We start from the raw sequence: 5,000 nt of genomic DNA on the forward strand, positions 1-5,000 counted from the left end.
TTTCCGACCCTCACGGTTTGTTTTTTCTTGTCATATTGTAAAAATGCATTATGTGTACTGTGTGTATTAGAAACAGGTTTGGGTAATTCTGTCAGAATGAAGTCATCTCGCGCTTTTCCAGACGGTCGGCTGCTGTGGTGCACTCGCGCGCGGGGGGAAAAGGCGCAGACATCAGATGGCTGTCGTGTTGACTCCACTCACGGCCCTTAAAGCCACATTGCCATTTTCAAGACCTCTTTAGATGAGTCCTGACGTCTGCCTTCCAGCTCCTCTCTCCCCTCCTCTCTCTCTCTCTCTCTCTCTCTCTCTCTCCCTCTCCCTTTCTCTCTCATGCTCTTTTCCCTTTCCCTTTTTGTCCCTTTCTCTCTCCCCCTCTCTCTCTCTCTCTCTCTCTCTCTCTCTCTCTCTCTCTCTCTCTCTCTCTCTCTCTCTCTCTCTCTCTCTCTCTCTCTCTCTCTCTCTCTCTCTCTCTCTCTCTCTCTCTCTTCCCTCTAGTCTTGTCCTCACATCCTTCTCTGCCTCAGTGTCTTGTTGTCAGCCGTATGTTGTTAGTGGGTGATTCATGCTTCCTCGGGGGGTAATGGATAGATGTACACCAAGCCACATACTGTACATCACGCTTGAGAGAGAAGCACCCACAGCCACAGGGCAGCGTTTGTGCTCCAGCGTCCCGTGCACCCCCTCCTCCTCCTCCTCCACCTCCTCCTCCTCCTCCTCCTCCTCTTCTTCCCCTGCCACCCGACCACCCCACCCTTCTGTGGGAGGTTTATTGTTTCCAGTGATTCCTCTGTGTGGTGGAGTCCATCCCTGCTCCCCACACCCCCCACGCCCCACCCACCCCCCCTCCTCCTGTGGCTCACCTCTGGGTTCTGGCGTCGGCTTCACAGCGAGGCCATGTGGTTAGTGCGCGCATTCTGAGGTTAGCTTGTGTTCACAGTGCATTCGCTCACACATCTGTATTCCACAACTTTAGCCATCATTGTTTTTATTCCAACCCCCAAACCCCCCCCCCCCCCCCCCCCCAATCACCACCGCCATCCCCAAAACCCCCCGGTACACACACACACACACACACTCACACACTCCATACCTCATGACCTTAACAGTTTTATTTAGTTTTAACTGTGTGTCTCTGTACAAAGTAGTCACTCTCTGGCAGAAATAAGAGCGTGGCCAGTTCTGAATTGATTATTAGGTTTCCCCCTGTAGTAATTTAACACAGGTTGTTTTCTGTTCACCCCACAATGTTTATCCCAAGTGCTTCCGCACAGCGCTGGAGTTGAGGAATGCGCAACAGGACCGTGTGTGTGTGTGTGTGTGTGTGCGTTGGGTTTCCGTGAGTGCCGGACAGGGAGAGGCAACTCCTGCCGCTGCTAAATCAAGCGCTAAATGACTTTATCGGAAGACAGATGAACGAAGTCGGCGGCCATGATGGAGGAGTGGCGCGGGCCGATCGCCCTCTCCTTGCATCTCTTCATCCGTTTGTGTGTCTTGCGCATGTCTTGTCACTTTCAGGTCCCGTTTTTCATGTTGTTCTGGTAGGCATATGCCCTCAAATATTTTTTTTTTTACATTTGAAAACAGGAAGTCTCTTTTCAGCTGAACCAGCTATTTAAAAAAAAAAAAAAAAAAACAGTTATGTACCCGATTGACGGTACGGGTTTCTGGTCATTTCTGAACTCGAAATGTTGTGATGAGGCATTCAAAGCAAGCCATTATGAGTAAATCACAATAATATATAATGAAAACAATGTTCCCCCACCCACCTAATTTGTACGGCACACCAAGTGAAAAAGTTCATGTTTTGACTAACTGAAAACCACAGCCCGACAGAGAACACAAAGAAAGCCAAACTCCAGCACAAGCTGACGGGCCAGCACAGGAAATATTTAGTCAATTACAAAACACGGTGTGCTCCTCCTCTGGTCGAAATGAGCATGCAGTCCTCCAACAACATGCAAACCGACGAGGTGAAGCATATGCTGTTCCTTTGCTCAATGAAATGCATGCTTAATAGTTACACAAGAGCGTATTGCATCAGCAGATGTCATTTTGTAACTGCTGAGCGCACAGACGCGAGGGAGACGTGTGAACGCACCAACTGACCAACCAACGAGCGAGGGAGAAAATGAACTAAAGAGAGAAGGAGAGTTAGAGCAAGAGAGAAAAAATACGAGTGAGAGAGAGAGAGAGAGAGAGAGAGGTTAAAGATCCTCTCACATCCTAAGCATTAATGAAATGAGTGACATTCAGGGTGCTGGAGCCTACGGATGAAGGTTATATTCAGTGCACCAGCTGTCGGCTGTTATGTTTCACACCTGCTCCGGGTGCCCTGTTCCAGTAAACAATAGCATTAGTTTAGACAGAGGCGTGAGATGTATGTTTTCGATGATAGATGAGGCCCTGACGTCATACCTGCCATACCTCCCACACACAACATGGCACACAAGCCAAGAAAGCCCAGGGCTACCTACAGAAACGTTCACCATTGGGTTCACACACTTGAAGGTAATGTCACATGTCTGGACTGCACTGGACTGTGTGGTTGTGTGTGTGTGTGTGTGTGTGTGTGTGTGCCTGCGTGTGTTTGTGTGTCTGTGTGTCTCTGTGTGTGTGTACGTGTGTATGTACAGTGTGTGTGTGTGTGTGTGTGTGTGTGTGTGTGTGTGTGTGTGTGTGTGTGTGTGTGTGTGTGTGCGTGTGTGTGTGTGTGCGTGCGTGCATGTGTGCAATGCATGCGTTCGTGTGTGTGTGTGCGTGTGTGTGTGTGCGCATTTGTGGTAATGTGTAATGTGAGCCTCAGTCATTGTCACAGCCCTTGCTATCGGTCAGATCAGCTCAGACATGCGTCCAGATGAGACATGAACTCATATCACTCTCTCTCTTGCTCGCTCGCCCGCTCGCTTTCTAGCGCTTTCTCTCTCTCTCTGTCTCACCGCAGAGATTAGTAATGCTTTACCGTGCTGTCTGGTGACTCTCGTAGGTGCAGTAATTCACTTGCGCCTTCCTGTGCTTCTTCAAAACAAGATATTAACGATTAGTACATAAACGACAGACACAGAGAAAAGAAAAGGAAGAAAGAAGTGAATGAAAAAAGGAAGAAAGAGGAGAGGATGAAAAAACGTTTTAAAAAAAAACATACCATTTGTTTGAACACATCAGTGGCTGTGTGTAATTACTCCATGCGCGGGACACAGAGGATCAGGACGCGAGTGTGCAAAGGGGGAAGCGCGCGAGGCTTGAACTGTGTGTCTGCTAAATTTATCATGAGGCCGTTGGGAGCATTGAAATGAGAACAGTGGCCTATTACTGCTAAGAAGGTGTTTTATTGAGAATATACTGACATGCCACCCCAGGGAGACAGCTGGGGAGAAGAAGTGGTGTGGCCAGAAGAGAGACCACTGTTTGTGTGTGTGTGTGTGTGTGTGTGTGTGTGTGTGTGTGTGTGTGTGTGTGTGTGTGTGTGTGTGTGTGTGTGTGTGTGTGTGTGTGAGGTGGGGGGTGTTGTAGTGTGGCCGGAGGAGGAGCAGCGTTGCGAGTGTGTCAGGGAGACAATAAAGAGCCTTTTCTTCCATTTAATTATTCACTACGATATGTATTGGAATTGTCACTTTTGACGCATGAGGTCTTTAAGTCAATAATTTATATAGGTCACCTGACAGGCAGAGCTGGTTGTTGGTTATTTTGCCATTACATCCGTGGTGTTGTCAGATTTATCTGTATACAGTTGCCCTTCCTGTTTCTTGTCTTAATTGTCACTCATTTTTTTAATACCTATATACTGTTTACATAAATCTATTTATTACATTTATGGACTGTTCATTTTATGTTGTTTGTGGTGGTGTTATTGTAACTGTTTCTGCCAGTATCAGTGGGTATAAAAATGTAACATTTATAGTTTTGAATTTTTAAGTGTTTTCGTAAAAGGGGAAATAAGTTACAGCTTTAGACGAAGTGATTGAAATGACTGAAAGCAAAAAAAAGCAACCCATGTCTTCTCGGCTGCCCTGATGTGTAGTACAAATCTGTCCAGCAGGGGGCAGAGCTCTTTGTAGCTTCCTGCACATTTATGAAACATAACCATCTACAAATACATGAGGATGTTTGTGTGTGTGTGTGTTTGCTTGTTTGTGTGTGAGGGTGTGTTTCTCTACTGAATGTGGTGATGATTAATTACTCTTTTTGAGAGTCTTTCGGTTTCTGTTACTGTACTCCAATACCATGCAGCAGGTAGAGTATAACAGCACCATTTAAATAATAATTATAACGTTGAGAATAGATCTAATGCACTGTACTGGTTCTACAGTGCTACAAATACCATTAGTAATTATTCATAACATTGTTGTAATAGAGACTATAAATAATTATGATGTGCTATAAGAAACAGAAAGATGTTGTCCTGCAATTTAAGTTCAGGAATACTGCAAGAATTTTGCATTTGAAAGGAAATTCGGATTTAATGGAGACTTCACTAATTACAAGATGAAGATATAATTAGAACACTTCTTAAATTGGTATTCTTCAATGTTTGTAGTATGGTAACAGTTAATCAGCATACACCATTGTTTAATTTTGACAAGTAAATAGACAAACTAATACAATGTTGTCATTTGTTGTTTTTGTCAGTTTTCAGTAAACATTAACAGGGAACAAAATGATCACGTGAACCTTTTTTCAACTTCACGTGTTTTGTTTGAAATGTGGGTCAGAGCTTTGTCCTGGTCTTGTAAACAATTCTGCATAAGAGAACAATAAAGCGCTGATAAAGAGTTAGTTTTCCTTTTTGTCCTCCTTCATCCTTTCTTCTCCCTGTCTTTCTTTCTTCTTCTACCCCGCAGATAGCTTCTGTTTACTTATCTGTTGTTTAATTAAAGGGCTTCTCTTTCCCTGAGCTCCATTGTTTCAATGGCACGGCCAGAGGTCAAGGGGTTAACAGCCTTCAACTGTGTATTTTTTTTTCCTCTCTTTTTTTTTAAAGGGGCCCACTCACAAAGGCATGT

At 44.9% G+C, this 5,000-nt stretch overlaps 1 protein-coding gene across 8 annotated transcripts in view; it reads left to right on the forward strand.

Annotated features, from left to right (window-relative positions):
- foxp1b (forkhead box P1b) overlaps window positions 1-5,000 on the forward strand; it is a 170,590-nt gene that overhangs the window by 109,027 nt on the left and 56,563 nt on the right. The window lies entirely within an intron of this gene.

The sequence above is a fragment of the Alosa pseudoharengus genome, unplaced genomic scaffold (genome assembly GCF_046254945.1).
Source record: "Alosa pseudoharengus isolate Yale_2024_CS ecotype anadromous, Long Island Sound unplaced genomic scaffold, YU_APseudo_1.1 YU_APseudo_1.1_scf_5, whole genome shotgun sequence".
Lineage (NCBI taxonomy): Eukaryota > Metazoa > Chordata > Actinopteri > Clupeiformes > Clupeidae > Alosa > Alosa pseudoharengus.